We start from the raw sequence: 16,929 nt of genomic DNA, 5'->3' as shown, positions 1-16,929 counted from the left end.
CTGAGACCAAACAACCCAATATGATTTTAACTGCAGACCTGGGAGAGGGAGGGGAATTTTTTTCTTTTTAAGCAAAAGGGTAAGTCCAGTTTCACTTGGGAAACACATGGACAAGGGTCTTGCTCAAGCTAGAAATCTGCCAGGTCACATTCTGCAAAGCAACCTCTGTGCAGGTGGTTTGAGACATCTCTTCTGAAAAGCCACCATCCAACAGATACAGTTCAAAAAAACCCCCCCAAAACCAAAAGCCATTTGAACAAGAGTCTAGGGGATCAAAATCTACACCAAAACAATAGCTGTGCTTACAAATGTTACTAGTTTAAACAAGAGGAAGTTTAATAGCTCATTTCACATCAGAAGAGGCAAACCAAACAATGAACCTACAGTGGACTTGTTTTAGTGGGATGGATGAGCGGTTGCTGAAATATCTTTTGTTTGACTCCAGATAAAATAGACCCTTGGCTGACCACCTAACTGTTCAGTTTGGTCAGCGAATGAAAACTAAAACTGAGTTACTAACAAAACCCTCCCAACAAGCTGTAGTACATGCTAGAGCTTTAGAAAGCAGCTTTTTAACTCTCTAGCAGTTGTTTTCTTTCCTAATTTTTAAGGCCATCAGCATGTCAAGCAGAAAATTCAGTCAGCTGTAGAGAGCTGTAATTATCGAGACTGTTTACAAGAAGCTTTGATGGCAACAAGCCTCTTGTGCAGGAACAAGTTTACCATTGAAACAATTTGAGTGTCAAAGTCTCCAACTCAAGTGCCTGGATGGCTTGTTACTACCTAATGAAACGATGGGGACAGAGCAAAAGGTGCCGTTAGAGCTGCTTGAGGCAAATAAGCGTGAAAGAGAGAAGCCTTGAGCAAGGAGCACGGATCACCAGCTTCTCCAAACCTCACGGGAGCCTGAAGCACTGGCAGCAGACTGAGCACCCAGGTTCGCACTTCCCGATGCCGGCAGCGCTCCCCGGACAGCGAGCCAGCAGCCGGCCACAAGACTTCCCTTGAGTTCAACAGAGGCCAAAAGATACTCAGAGCTTGTCAGCAGGTGACCTCAGTGAAGACTGTTGTACATTATGCCAGGCACGGAGAGGAAAAAAAAAAATACTGGCTGAGCAGTGCAAGTGTTGGTGGATACAAGAAGAGCCAAGAGGGAATGGGGAAGGGCAGGACTCTCCTAGGGAGGAAATGGTTGTTTGTTTAATGCCCAGACAACAGGTGAAATGATTGTTTGACAGAAGTGCCTGGGAGCTCCTATTCCTGCTTTTGTTGCAATTTGCATTTTCTTTTGTTAAATACTTTATGACAAAAATAACCTCCTGGGAATTCAGTACAACTCGGGGCCAGGCAGTCTATTTACATGAATAAGGTTATGTCTTACATTCAGTGGTCCTGGATACCCACTACGTTTTGGGGTTTATTTTTTTTTTTGAAGACACAACCTAGACTTGAATTAAAATGCAAACACCGCACCCAGCTGACAAAACCGTGGAGCTGCCATGCCCAGGGAGGCTGGGCCTCCCCACGGACTCAGGGAGCACCGAGCTGCGGCTCCTCTCTCCTCATCCTCCTGAGGACACTAGCCAAGTACCAAACAAGGCTTTTTCTTCACTCGTTACCAGGCAGCCTTCTGCAAGCCACTTGCAATGTGCTTTCTATTTCCTACGAGACAGAGCTACCTCCAGAATCAAAGCCTTCGGATATAATTCAATACATGCATCTGATGCCGCTTACAGGGGGAATACAGGGTGCTCTTGGATGCGAACAAGCTGCTTTCTCCAAAGCAGCAGCTGAACTTGACAGTACAAAAAGCTGCTGTTGGTCACAAACCAGCCAAGGGCCCACGTTTATCACTGGGATTTAGATGGCCCCATTTGACAAGCCTCCGCTAAGCGACTCCGCAAATCACATTACGTTTATCTGCCTTTGTTTTCCTCCAGCCAAGGCAAGTCACTTTCTAAAAACAACAGCTGTTAGTCACAACCTTCCAGTCCCAGGGAGTCAGCATAACTTATGAAATAAGACTGCCGGGTGTGATTTACCAAAGAGGGAAAACCATTTAAATTTACTTGACATAACCAACAATAATCATTCTCTCCACCTGAATTTTATTAATATCTGTGCATTGCTGGTGATGATGTATGAAGGAGACAGAAGACGATGCTTTGAAGCTGGGAAACGAGGCTGGCCCTGCGGGGCTGGGGAAGTATCTGTGTCGGAGAAGCACACACGTACAACAGAAGGCGTCATTTTTATGGTGCAGTGAAGCCTCTGTGACAGAAAGCAAAATTATTGTGGCAGTAATCTTTCGGAAGAGACTCTCAGGTGGGGAGGAGAAAGGAGAGGTCGTCTGATTAGATGGAGTTGTTCAGCGGCTGAACCTGGGAGTATTTCACAGTAAAAATACATTTGGTAGGTACTGCCTGTACATGCTATGAAGTCATTTTGCTCTAGGTCAGCCGTAGGAACCCAGACACGTTTTTGCAGTGAGAGGCAGCATTGCTCAAGATGTACCGAGAGGGCACAGGGACCAGGCACACACCCTTACCCTGGAGCGGCTCTGGACCATCGGATGCTGAGGAAAGTAATTTTGTACCTCAGCCTCAGTTTCCCTTCATTTTAAAAAGGCCAAGGTCAGCTTTTTATGCTATTTAATCAACTTCTTCAGTGTTTTAAAGTACCTAATACAAGTGTCTCTGTCTAGCAGAAATTGAAACTCGGACTAGGCTGCCCATGACACAAGGCTACAACCCTGGAGAAAAAAAAAAGTCCACAGTAAAGGCAAAGCCTGGTCTCAGACATCACATCTGCTGTCCCTTTGCTGTGTCAGAGCTCTCAACTGCCCAGAGGGAGCTGAGCATGAGCAAGGCTGAGGACTGGCAGGTGGAAAACAGTAGTGGGTCACATCAGCCAAATCAAAACTCTCCTGACCGTGGTGGGATTGAGCCAAAGTAGCCCCACATAGCTCTGCCCTATTTGCACGAGTGATCCCACATGGCTGGACCCAAGCTGTGTTCAGAGGGCAGCAGGCAGGCACAGACCTGGACTGATACTCAGCATTTAATGCTCACCCTTGTCACCTCCGCAGTTCAGATGTGCGGCTTTGGCTACTCCATTTCCAGCTCGAGAGCACGGCAGCTCACACCAGGCAAAGCGGCAGTCTCTTAACAGATGTGTTCTGCCTAATTACAAAGCTTTCGCATCTTTGGCTGGCTGAAGGTTATACAGACCCTCTTTGGTATAAAGTATGAGACCAAACTGAAGTAGGGTCAGAGCTGGCAGACCCATACCCCTGCCTGCCCTCCACAGTGTCTTGTTTTCCTCCGAGAAGGTCAATCCTGTGATTAAGACTTCACAGAGAGGTCCAGATTCTTTCTGAAGCCACAGGAAAGTGACTTCCACTAACATCTAACTTGTTAGAGACCTTTAAATCCTGCAGAGGAGGAGAAAATGATCAAAACCCCTTTCTTATTACTAGAAGCATCAGGGGGGCTGCCTGCCTCCCCTCAAGCTTTCTTAATTCTGCAACAACCTCTCCGGGAAAAGCCTTCCTCCCATGCGTACCCCTAACCATCCACCAGCATCCTTTCCAAAGAGGCGGCTCCTGGGTACAGCAGTCATGCGAGGGTAGAACAGCACGAGTCAGAGCTGCCCAAGGACTTTACAAGCACATCCACTGTCTGAACCATCAGAGATCCCTCAAGACTAAACAAAAATAATAATAAAAAAACCCCACCGACATAGAGCAATAAAACCAGAATCAACCCTAAAGCATTCACCTGCTGCATGGAATCTCTCCAGAAACTTACTCTGTTATTCTAGCCACTTGCTACACATTAAAGAGTTTCAAAGCCTCCAGTTTTACGATAAACAGAACTTTCCTAAACAGCTTTTGTTTTATTCAAAGTTTTGGTTTGAGGCAGGCATTTTTCATTCACGAAGATTTTAAATGCAAGCCAAGCCAGATTCAAGAAGGCACTTACTGAGGAAGCTTCATCAAGGAGAATTACACCTTTAGACAAATGGTCGCTATTACCTAATGCACCACAAGTGATTTAAGAAAGACAGTGTGGAACTTCCAGTACAGAAATTAATCTACTTTATGATAGCAGATTGCTCTACGATTCTTTTCAGAAAGCACTTGCACAATAATTAAGCTAATACGTACATGATCAACAACACACCATCTATTTTATCCATAATTTTTTTTCTCCTTTAACTGTCAGTATTTTCCATTTTCACTTTGCAACTATTTATAACAAAATGAAACAAACCCCAGTATAACGTTTGCATATACACACACCGTTGTGGCTACAAACTGTAAAACAAAGCTTTCAGCAGCAGATTTACCATGGGGATTTGAGGGACTAAGTGTTTGACTCTTCCCTTTCTGTCTTGATTACTAAATGCAACACAATCGTTCTTCAAAAGCAGCCCTCCCTCAACACCTACAGTGTTCTGCCACTAAGTTTTGCCAAGTTTTCTGCTTTTATGAGTGAAGAAAGAGGGAACCCCACTATGCCGCTGTATGTTCAGGTTCAGACTTCCCTTTGAAAGCCTGAGCAGGGAAGACAATAGCAAAGTTTGCTATTTATTGTACACGATGATAAAAAACATTGCCAATTAAATAAGCGATAGTATACATCCATGAAAGTCATATGCAAGACTTAAGAACTCTGCAGGCTTACCAAAACACCACATGAATGGCACAAGGCAGTTTTGTAGCTGTAACAATGCTCAAGTTGGAAGGAAAGGTTTCTCATATTTCCAAGTAAAAATGGAAGCAATGGTGATTTAGGACTCTAATTTCTACTTGCAAGAGTGATTGAAACCATATTCTAATAATACTTTGTACACAACAATAAGGACAGAGCAAGATTTCTGAATAATTCCTGGGAAAATTACAGAATTTTAAAAGATTTCTAAAAAGTGTCAATTTTTTTGCTACATGGACCCCTGGATCACTTTAAATTATTAGCTCATCTTTTACATGATGCATGGCTTTCTCCTGGAACTAACAGTTCTTGTTGTACACGCATTGTGGATGCACTTAGCATACGCCACCCTTTGAGATCAGTCGAGTTAAGCATGCATGTAACAGGGCACTAGAAGAATTAGATAGGGGTTTATTTACACTGCTGCAAGCTTTCTGAACACAGCAGAGATGTAGAGTTATGACCCTGGGTGAAAGTAATTATAGGCAGTGTCCAGGGCAGAGGTATACAGAAGAGACCAACACAGCGACAAGGGCAATCGAACAGAGCCTGGTGAGAGCAGAAGGAAGGAGCCAGACAAATGTATCAGTGCTCAGGTCGCAGCCTTCATGTTCCATTATCTATAGGCACTGGCTGAATAATCCTGCCTACAATGAGGCCCTTTGAAACACCCCAAGAGATGCTGTGGACAAGATCAAACTAAGAGCTGAGTATGGGCATAGAGTGGCATAATGAGCTTCAAATGGTGACAGAATGTCACAAGAACTGTCACCGAGGCTGGAACTCAAAGGCAGGTTTCATGGGGGATGAGGCAGAGAGGCTGCAGACGGCACTGGTGGGACTTCTACCCAAATGGCGTTCAGGACCTGAATTTTTTGGCTGACATCTATATTCAGAAAAACAAATCCCAGAAGTTCTTAATGGAAGAAAGAGAATAAAAATGTAAAATTATCCAGAGCAGAGTAAGGAAAAAGGAGAAAAAAATACCCTAGCAGCTGGGGCAGAGATCAGATAATGGACATACGTGAAGTCATGAAGAGGAAACACAGTCGAGGAGTATCAGAAGTGGCAATCAAGCTTCAGAAGACTGATCACAATTCAGTCTTCCTGAAAAGGTCATGGTATTTCTTTTACATTTGGGTTTTTTTCCTCCTAGTTCTAATTTGCCTTCTTTTCAGATCTTCCCTTAACTTTCTCTGTAACACAGCATCTCACTTTGCTTTTTCCAAGGTTTGTTTTGTATGGACCATGAAGGCTTGAATGCTGCTGAGCGCCCAAAAGAAAAAGCCCACTCAGATACTTGGATTATTTGTAGAAAAATCGTTGCACAGTTCAGAATACAGTCACATATACTCTAAAAAAAAAAAGTAAATCCATCCATTGGATCAAATGGATGTTTAATAAGAGGGACTGAGTAGCTATGAACCTGCAGGGAAGTCATGGGTCATCAGTGACACAGTCAAAGCTTCAGCTGTAATGACAGAGTGGAGCTCTCTGCCTTCGATCACTTTTGCCCTTCTACAAGCAGAATACTGGTAGAAGCTCATGCTCTTCTCTAGCCTAAAGCTGACAAATGCTTGATAACCGGGGGGGTGTTTTTACCATTACTTTGGTTTGTAAGTTGTACTTCAGTGTGCTGAAAAATGAGCAGAAAGAACTAACTAAGGAAGGAACTGATTCTACCTTAGTCCTCTGGCTTACGAGCATCCAGATATAATTGATATCAGCACTACTTTCATGGAGCCTGAGGACAGCTTCTTTTCCTCAAGGACCATCGAAAAGCTCCCTACACCCAAACCTTGACCGGAGGCAGCAGAACTATCCCAGATCCACCCAAAAACATGGCAAGAGAAGCCAATGCAAGCCAGTCCAATAAGGTGGCACATTGCAGCTTGATGACTGTGCAATCCATTAAGAGCTTAATAAGTTGTGTGAAGTGCATAAGCATAAAGGCAACCCCAAGGTGTGCAGAGGCAGGCTCCCTGATGAATTAAAAGAAAATGAGATTTATGTTTCGGCTGTCATCCTGATGCAGTGGCTTGGAGAGCAGCCAGGGATGGCTGGGGACTCAGCCATGTCAGGATCCTCCAGTTAGCAACTGCGCTCTCTCCCAAACATGGGGAGGCATTTCAGTCTGCTGGGGCTCTTCTGAGCTCTCTCAGCACTCCTGAGAGGGCAGAGGATGGATTTGTGTTGAGGCATGTATTTATATGTAGGCGTTTAGGCTGTTCATAGGGAAAACAGAGAGGAGAATTATATGCCCTAAGAAAACTGTAGCAGCACTAGAAGTGAACCCTAATCCAAGGCTGTTCCCCACTCACTAGCACACAAGACCATTTTATCCTTGGTATAATCCAAGGCAGAAATCTGGACTCTGGCAGCATTAAGCTAAACCAAACAGAGATAAGGAAAAAAAAAAAGAAATATTTGACATCCACAGTCGCACATTAACTTTACAGTAGGCTAAACTGGTTCCTCTGATGGATTACCCTTCTTGGGATTCTTCAGTGGGTGTGCCTTGATCTGGAGAGGATTTCCAGAATCATAATTGGGAACTTAATGCCTTTTCTGGCTTAAGCCAACCTCCTTTGTCCTTCACAGGTCCCAGCCTCACCAGCTACTCATTTAGATGAGCCATTTGGCCTGTCTTTACTCTGTAATCAAGAGCAGCATATGGGAATCAGAATGAACCAAGGCTGCTCACTAGCCTTCTGTAATTTCGTTTAGCTCAGTAGTGTGATAAAAGGAAATCCATGGAATCAGTATTAGCAATACCAACTCTGAGGGCACTGGTTGTCCTTTTATTTTCCTAAATTCAGCCTCAGAAGAATGGTTTCCAGACAGGAAAATTAAAGCATGTCAACATCGTAGCAATGGGATTATTTCCCCAAGTGCTGAAGGAAAGAGAAAAGGAAGAGAAAAAAAAGAAAAATAAGAGAATTGTTAATATTTGGGCTTAAGCACAATGGAAGCATCTGCTGGTAAATAATGAGGGAGAGAAGTACAGATGTGGCAATTTCTGGGTTGTAAATACTGCACAGCTGTGCTCACTCAAGTGGCCAGAGATGAGGTCTGGACGGACTTCACAGTTCCTTTATTGGCCTGATATGAAAAGATTAACCTATGCCCCGTAACTACAACTCTGCTTGATGCTGAAGGGAAAAAAGAAAGATTTTATAGTACTTGCAAAGCAAAAGTAATTCTCTTCCATTGCTCGCAAACTTTATGTGCTTTTAGCTTAAGGAAAGTCTGTGTGAATGGACCATAATGCAAAAAAGGAAAGGAATAACAACATGTGGGAGGGTTTGATGAGGGAGGGAAGAGGCATCTGCGTTAAAACTTTTTATTGCTTACTTTACAAGATGGCAGGTGAAAGGGATCAGTTACTCCTGGAGCATTCCCCAGGAAAACATTTGGTATGAAAGTTGGTATCGCATCTGCTAGATTGCTCACAGCTATGGATCAAGGAAGGGAATTGATGCTCTGCTGCTGAGTGGGGTGAGTGCCCTTCACATTCTGATCTCTACTGTCATGGAAAAACACCCACTGATACACTCATGCCCCAGCCACCACTTCAGGCTCTGCTCCATGGCAAGTTTAAAACACAGCAATAGGAGATTTTGTATGGAAATCTATGCAGAATACCCAATCCTCATTTCTCAAGCACTACACAATATTTTCCTTTAACTGCTTACCTTCAGCCCTGCCCCAGCAGGATGGTACAGAGCTGCCTTTGTCACTCTGTCAGGAGTGCTCACAGTGCAGCAAGGTACAACACAGCTGCGCGCTGGTTATTCAAATACTCGGGGGATGTCCTGGCTTTGACTGGAATAGAGTTAATTTTCTTCCTAGTAAGCGGTACAGTGTGCTTTGGATTTAGTGTGAGAATAATGTTGGTAACACACTGATGTTTTAGTTGTTGCTAAGTAGTGCTTATCCCGAGTTAAGGATTCTTCAGTTTCCATGCTCTGCCAGCAAGCAGGGGTACAAGAAGCTGGGAGGGAGCATGGCCAGGACAGCTGACCCAAACTAGCCATAGGGATATTCCATACCATAGGACATCATGCTCAGTATATAAACTGGGGGGAGCTGGCTAGGAGTAGGATCACTGCTCGGGCATTGATCAGTGGGTGGTGAGCAATTATGTTGTGCATCACTTGTCTTTTCTTGGGTCCAATTTCTCTCTTTTTGTTATAATCCTTTTCATTACAAATGGTATGAGTTTTTTTATTTTAGTTATGAAACTGTTCTTATCTCAACCCACAAGTTTTACTTTTTTTTTTTCCTCCCCAATTCTCCTCCCCATCCCACTGGGTGGGGGTGAGTGACTGAGAGGCTACGTGGTACATAGTTGCGGTCTGGGGTTAAACTACAACCTGGGGGTACAAGAGGGAGGAGATACCCTGCAGCCTCCTCTTCTGCCTAAGTTATAGTTAGCTTAGGTCATGCTTATAGGTAGAAGCACAACCAAAGCAGGGCAAGAGGTGTGTACTTCGGGGAAGGGACTTGAGCAGCCCAACTGGAGAATAAAGAAAGAAGGTGGGGGGTGGCATATTCTCAGCATTAATTTACTTTGCTATAGTTTTATCTGTGGATAGAAATATGATTGAAGAGACCCAGTTTACAATGAGGTATCATGCAGAATAGCCTATGCCACAACATATGCATGAGGAGCAGCAGCATAGTAACCGTGGGGCAACGGGACCCGCACGGCCACCAGTAACTCACTGAAGACCTCACTTGCTGTTGAGTCCCAGCCTTATTTCTCTCCTTGTTCATGACTCGTTCTCAGTCAGGTGTGGACACACAGAGAGCCCATAGCCCGAAAGCTGCTGCTTTCATAAAACTATTTGTACTCTGCAGAGATCATTAGCAACTAACATAAGCTTTTCTGATGTTCTCTACATCAAACAGTGATACAGAAAGCAGAAAGAACAGTTCTACAGGTTTCTCCCTCCCCGCCCCTTCCTTAAAAGTAATTTTTCTACAGACAAGACACATTGTGAAGTCGGTAATGTTTTCTTGCTGCTAAGAGCTGCAGCTCCACCTTAGGTATGATACATCTCCGTTATAATTATACTTTTCATCTTCATTTTTAAACTGCTATTCATTCAGAAAAACACTCTATTTCTGCCCCACACACTCTCAATTATTCTAGGAGGTCCCAAAGCCAGTATACCTGTTATATTCAAGGTGCAACTATAAATATTGACAACACTGTATCTGTATTTGCAGACAGAGGAATTCCACCGCAGTGGAACTGTACTACCCAAGGGCAGATCCTTCTCCCCAAGAGATACATAGTGATGCTAAAATTGTGCAATAAACCCCTGAATCTCTCAGCAAAGCTTGCAAGTCACCAAGATAAGTGTTTCAGCAGTGACTTCTTGTTTGCAGAAACCCCTCCCACCTATTTGCCTGGATCACAGACCCCTTTTAGGCATCAGGATGTAGCTGCTTACAAAACCTTAGGCTGTACTGATTATACAGAACTCCATCAGCTCTAGGTCTGTGTGTGCAGAAACTATTACCCAATAGTTTAGGAGCAAGCAGATAGGACTCCAAAATATGTAGCATGCCATACTTTGAGTGCCATCTTCTGGCAAATAGTACTGCATGCCTGCATTTGTATACAGAGCAGGAGTACAACGCACTGGTTAAGCAGCTAATCACCTCCTGATCTTGGCCAAGATTTCTGTCTAGGTGAGCACTCAGTAGTTTCCCTTTACTATATCAGGTTATCACTTACGTTCCTGAGAAATTTCTTCTTGGCTATTTAGGAATACATCAGCTCCTGATCTTCCCCACTATCAGCCTGGTTTTAATTAACCTTGAAATCTTAGGACTATCTTTTTCTTATAACGGATGCATTACAATTTTTCTTTATAAACATCATAATGACGAAACCTCTGGATGGAAGCCCAGGACAGACAGTGCTAGTCCTAAAGGGCACTGCACAATGCCAAATGAGTCTGGCTTTTTCAGATTGAAGATTTTCTGCCAGGTAATTGCTAATATTTCTGCTAGATGGAGAGCTCAGAGACGAGCTCAAGGATCAAGATTTTCTGGAGCTGAATTTTACTGACTCAGAACTGGGTACCTGGCATGATTTTAATAATTCTTTACTAGATCACATCCTTGAATCCAGGAACACCAAGTTACCATTTAAACAAGAGGATTTAGGCACTTACAAGTGAAAGAATTCACACCTAAAATAGCCCTCACTCTTCTGTAGTGTTCAGTGGCATTCCTAATGCACCTGAATTTTGACTAACAGCCCAAGGCTGAAGAAAGGCATTTCCTACAGCTCTGCATTAACTAGGGATCTGCAAAAGCCTGCAAATTGCATTTTTTAACCATTGTGTCACCAATATCTGAGGGACATTCAGGAATTTCCAATTCTTGCAGATCAGCAATGCTGCATGGAACTGAACTGATTAAACTTGTCTAATTAAGCCACAGGGCTCTGGTGGGAAATGGCTAGAAAGCATATTTGCAGGCCTTTTTAGAACCAAAATTGCATCAAGCCTTGTTCAACCATCCATTTTCATTTAAACATATGAATGCAGCTGCTTGTGTGCCACCTCCCTGTGACTGCTTTTCCTTAAGGCAATTCCTGCACTACCTGAAAGTGAATTCCCACTTTCCAATAAAGGGTGAGTTTTGAATTTCATGATTATTTTGGTTGCCTTATTTTGACCTTCCTACTAAAGGTCCATAGATTTGTTTCTGAATCTAGGGTTTGCTATGCCAGCTCAGTGCAATGAAATTCCCTAGTCCATACGGACATGAAGTGGATAAATTTGCAGACAGAATTTGAAGTTAATTTATTCTAAAGAGCAAGACAACTTGTTCTAATAACTCCAAAACACAAGTTATAACATTACCTGTATTAGTTTCCTAATTTAAGGTAGGAAATAACTGTTGTTAGAAAGATGCTTGATGAGAGAAGAGACAAATGGGCTAATTAGGTTAATACTTTTTCTTAAAGTGACTTCTCAGCAGATGGAGATTTTTATGTCCATTACCTCAGCTAGAAGGCTGACATCAGGCTTCCTGGCTGGCCTCCCCCTCTCTGCCCTCATGCAGCTATCAGAGTATTTCTGAAAGAACATACGCTTACTGCTAACTGAGCAGGTTTTGTGACATGAAAAGGTCATTTATTATTGCCTTTGCTGTGCCATTGAAGGGTCACGCTGGCAATGCAGGATACTGCTTCACACAGACACCCATCTAGAAGCAAGGGAGGCGGGAAACAGCCACCTCGTCTCTCCCCAAACTTCTCCAAGCATTACTGTGATACCTCAAGACACCACAGAGCATCATGGTGTCTAGCTCTCCTCCCTCCCCCATACATGGCCCTTTCTGCCATGAACGGGTCTGTAGTAGAGATTGGCATTCCTATGTTTAGTAGCAGTACCCTAGAGGCTGTGAAATTCCCCCTTTCTCAGACACTAAGAGGTCTAAAGAGAAACAGGGCTGCCTACAATTCAATCAGTCTCCAGAGCAAGCTTGCTGGAAGATTCAGTGGTACTGAAGGTAAAAAAGCAGGACTGGGAGAAGAGAACAAGACCTAAAGAGGCCCTGCATTTGCTGCAGATGCTGATAATTTCATGTAAGATATACATGCAAATCAATTTTCTGCATTTGTCTGCACTGAGGTACATCCCTGGGAAAGGTTTAATTTAATGTCCCATTTGCACCTACTTCCCACGTGCCTACGCCCTTCCCCAGCTGAAGGATTGTACCGGCCAAAGCACTGGTTTATATCATCAGTTGAAAGGACTTGGCTTCTCCCTATGTTTTTCCAATGAGACCAACACAGAGCAATTCTTCTTAGCATCAACCCTATCATTGAATTTGATTACCTGCTGGTTTAATTTGGTGAATTGTTAATTTGAATCCACTGATTTATGGATTCAGTTTTAATAGCAGCCTTTGATTGCTGCATTATTCCATTCTGGTAGTTTAGGGAAATTGTACTGGATTAATTTAGCAATATGCCCGTTTCATTTTATATTTATTTGCTCATCTTTTTAATAAAACCTGTAAGTACATAGGACTGGTTATTTTATCAAAGCATAACCTGGTTCATAAATCCAAAGCTAAGGGCAATTTAAGCTAGGATATTAAAAATATTGAACTAAAACAAGACACAACAAAAGCTGGGAAGACATACAGGCCTTCTCTCCTCCTTCTGCCCTTTCCACACACGCTTTCACTTTCTCCTCCCCACCACTCCCCAGTAGCGTATGCAAATGGAAATGTAACTTGCTACAGGTCCACACAATACATGTCAACCTCCTTAGGGACCAGACGAATACAGGAATATTTAAATACTGTGCAGTTGGCCATGCCCTACCTGTGGAGCTCCCATGCCATTGCCTTGGCCCCATAGGTCCTGCATCCCAGAAGCTGCAGTACCAGGAAAAGCTTCCCATGGCAATCCTTGGGTCACCAAAAAAAACTGTGGGACATCCCCACACCTGCTCTGGTGAACAGAATGGCACTGAGAAGAGGCATGGGACATTTGCATCCTTAGCCTTGTGATTCCAGCTACCTCAGTTTAACTAGACTAGATTTTTTAGCCCAGCTTGTTCCCACTGCAGGGCAGGGAGGGGGCAAGGGGAAGACTTGATGAAGAAAAAAAAACAAAAAACCCAAACACTTCTGTGTCTTTAGCCTTTTCTAAACAGAAGAATTGTGTTTTGATCTGCTTCTTTTACAGGTAGCAGCTGAATAAATACAAGACCTATTATAGCACTTAATTCATGGACAGACGATGCTACTGGAAGGACTGCCAGGACGGAACCTGAAACATGGAGAGCTCTCCAAAAACCTGTATTACAAGAGGTCTGTACTCACAGACCTGCGCAAACCTGAAGCTCTGTGAAACTTCATGGGAAACGCTATATTTCGTAACCATTCATTGCTATGACGAACCACAGCACTCACTCACAATCGCACATTATCACAGGTGATAATTCACTCTGGCCACTTCGACAAGAGTGACATACTCATAATTCTTATATAAATTTTTAATTTCTTCCTACTTAAGATTAACTGAATATCTCATTAGCACATGTTTAGGAATCTTCCCTTTAGCCACAAGTGTCAGGCCAATGCCAGGTTCTACAACCAGAGTCCCCAGGCTTTTGTTCAGAGAGCAGGAACCAGGGCAGCTTTGTGGGCAGCTGAAGTCAGAGCACAGACATTCAGGTTGCCTGTCTCCTTAAAGCCACTTACAACTCACGCAGCAACAAAACCCTCACTCACACGTACCCAGCTGTGGCTACCTGGGTCCCACTGGTACTGCCTGAGGGAAAGTGCAGGTCTACAGATAACACAGCAGAGTTCTGGTAGTCATGGTAGAGCAGTGGAGAACAGCACTCCCTTTGTGGGGGAAGATGTCTGGATTTATAACAGTTGTTTCTTCCCAGTTGGAAACTAATCCCTTGTACTCCGCATTTGGGGGAAACTTCCATTTCAGCCTGCTTAGTGGGTTTCCAAAAAGCCCTGAAGTTGTCAGTTATCACACCCACTCATTTCCTTCTTCCCCCAACGTGATCTTGCATTTTATTTTTGTAATAGTAGGCTTTAAAAGAGTAAGACACGATGGCCTACAAAGCAGAGAAGATACTCTTGGAGCACTTTAAAAAAGTGTGTAAAACTCCTGCCATGCTGATGGATGTGGTATGAGGAACCTAGAGGCATGATGGAAAAAATAAATGGCAGATCCCAAAACGCAGGGGTGGAGTGGAAGAATGGGAAATGGTGACTTGATTTGCCAAAGTGTTTCTGTTAAAGAATATTAATCTTTTCAGACAATCCATGAAAAGGCCCTGTAGCAATATCGTATTAAATTAAAAGAGTCTCATCATTATGGTAACCTCAGCTCAGTTTTATAAGATGTATAGTGTCATCATAACCAAAGAAGAGTCCCCAGATAATTATGCTCCTATAGCAATTGCTACTAAATGACACTGAAGTGACAATCGTTACCTACACAGCATTTTGGGTGCCTGTCCATCTCGAAGCAGGCTTTCTGCCTGCAGTGCAGCTGTCCAACCAGAGCCTCATGAGCTGTACAATTCAGTTTGGGAACCAAAATCGTCCCTGTCATCAGAAAACCTACAATTATGACCTGCCCCTAGAATAAGTCACTATCACATAGAGCCAGATTATCAATTATACAGACAGCCCTTACCAACAGTACTGTACATCATCCAGTTCCTCAGGTGTCAGCACAGACGGTCAGAGTGGAGGCTCTGGTACCTGCTCTGCTGCTCCCACTCCACGTAAGGGCAGCCAGGCAACATAGCCATCCTAAGCCTTGGGTGGGTTGTGTAGATCTTATCCCCAAACCAGGAAAATTATTACTCCAAACCAGGAAAGACCACAACAGTCAGGGAAATTATACATACGTTACAGAAAGCAAACTAAGAAAGCAGTCCTAGCCTTCATAGAACTTAAGTCTTTATCTTTTCTCTCACGGGACTTTGTTCTCGTCCTTCAGTTCTGCAACACAAACTGTCCGCATCTCTTTCCACCTTCCCTCTCCCCTCAGTCCACAAGAGATCTGAATACTATGAATTTGTACCAGTGCCTTTTCAGTAGTAATGCTGAAAGTTAAATCAGCCGTCTCAGGAAGCTAGATGGCAGCTTAAAACATCCAGCAGTGGAAGAAACAAGCAGTGAATGAGCAAAGTTTGATAGGGCCGATGGCAGAACAGGCATTTCTCAGTCAGGTACCTCTTCCACTAGGCCATGTGCGAGACAGTGGCAAAAATACCAAAAGCCTTCCATAAGATTTCCCTCCTATCCTGCATTTGTAGCCAGACAGAAGTGCCCAGATAATTATGGTGCTGCAATCTGTTTATTAAGGATTCCAACCTAAATCGTGGCTTCCAGGAATGCAGTTGCTACGCACATTATTTGAATTCAGGGCATTAAATTTGCCCCTCACAGACGTGCTTCAGTGTCCCCTGCACCCACCACCCTAAATAGCCACAGAGCATGCTGGAAACCAGCTACCTGAAAAATCTTCAGGTACATGCTCAAAGGGAAAATGGAGACGGGGGAAGCTACCAACTATCACTAAACATGCTACTGCACCTTCAGAAAGATGCACGACTGGCTGTGATGTACCTGACAGTGCAAAGAGCAACCCCTCCAGCAGCCAAGGGGATGATTAGTACAGGGTGCCTTTGCGACGTGATATGGCTCAGCTGAACATCAGACATATTGTCTCCAAGATGCTTGTGGCTGGCTTTGACACCATCACTTCACACAAAGAGCTTTAATCCCTCCCTAGCATAAGCATAGAAAGAATGGGTCTGAGTTTGTCCAAAATAAGTAATCAAGAGGGAGAGTTACTTGGTAATTTGCATCATTATCTCTGTCTGCTGCTGCATCTTTGCTGACAGCTTATTTTTAAGCACTGAAATCCAGCTTAGGAGTCTTTCAAAACAGAGCAACGCTCTTGCTGCTAGGCTACTTGGTCTTGGAGCTTGGCAAGAAGGAAAGACAAAATACCTGTTCAAGCACTGGGGGGGGGGCTGTCACTGCCCTATTTCCAGCCCAGCAAGCTGGGTGTAGCACCATGAACTAACTGCATCCCTGCTTTCCAAAAGCGAGAGCCTTTTTCACATCACCTCTGAAATTTAATCAACATCAAAGTACATCTAGAAGCTGAGGGCAAGTCAGCATGCTCACTGGTGGAAGAAATATGGACTTCCTAGCAGTTAAGCCGTATCAGAAGGATTCAGGATCCAGCATCTGATCCAGGATGTTCCATACTGACTTTGCACTATCGGGTGTTCCCAGGCACATGTACCAGGCAAGCTGCAACTTATTCCCTTAGCAGTGGCCTTCCCCTTGCCAAAGGTAAGGCTCGATCAACACACCGTTTCTCTTGCTGATTCCCAAACTCAGGACACCTAAGCAAGCAATTAGAGTTCTCCTTCCCTCCACACACAACCCAGTAATAAAAAAAACCCCAACAAGCAGGACTCACTTTTCACCAAGGTCCATTCTGTACCAGCAGCCTCACAGCAACAGGAAAGCTCCACTTCTTCTCTCACCTTCACCTACTCCTCCTGCAACCATCATTCTTCCGTCCCACGGCTGCCTCACACCACGCTGCACTGCCCCACCAGCAGCACAGCTTTCACAGTGCTTGACCTTCATCTGCAACAACCCAAGTGCTCTCCTC

At 43.9% G+C, this 16,929-nt stretch overlaps 1 long non-coding RNA gene across 1 annotated transcript in view; it reads right to left on the bottom strand.

Moving 5' to 3' along the window:
* LOC138687461 (uncharacterized) overlaps positions 1–16,929 on the bottom strand; it is a 43,723-nt gene extending 26,794 nt beyond the window's left edge. The window contains exon 1 of the long non-coding RNA XR_011326641.1: positions 16,732–16,929. This is a non-coding gene — a long non-coding RNA (uncharacterized lncRNA). The remainder of the gene's footprint in view (positions 1–16,731) is intronic.

Source organism: Haliaeetus albicilla, chromosome 10 (assembly GCF_947461875.1).
Source record: "Haliaeetus albicilla chromosome 10, bHalAlb1.1, whole genome shotgun sequence".
Taxonomy (NCBI): Eukaryota; Metazoa; Chordata; class Aves; order Accipitriformes; family Accipitridae; genus Haliaeetus; species Haliaeetus albicilla.
This window is presented reverse-complemented; position numbering and strand designations above follow the sequence as displayed.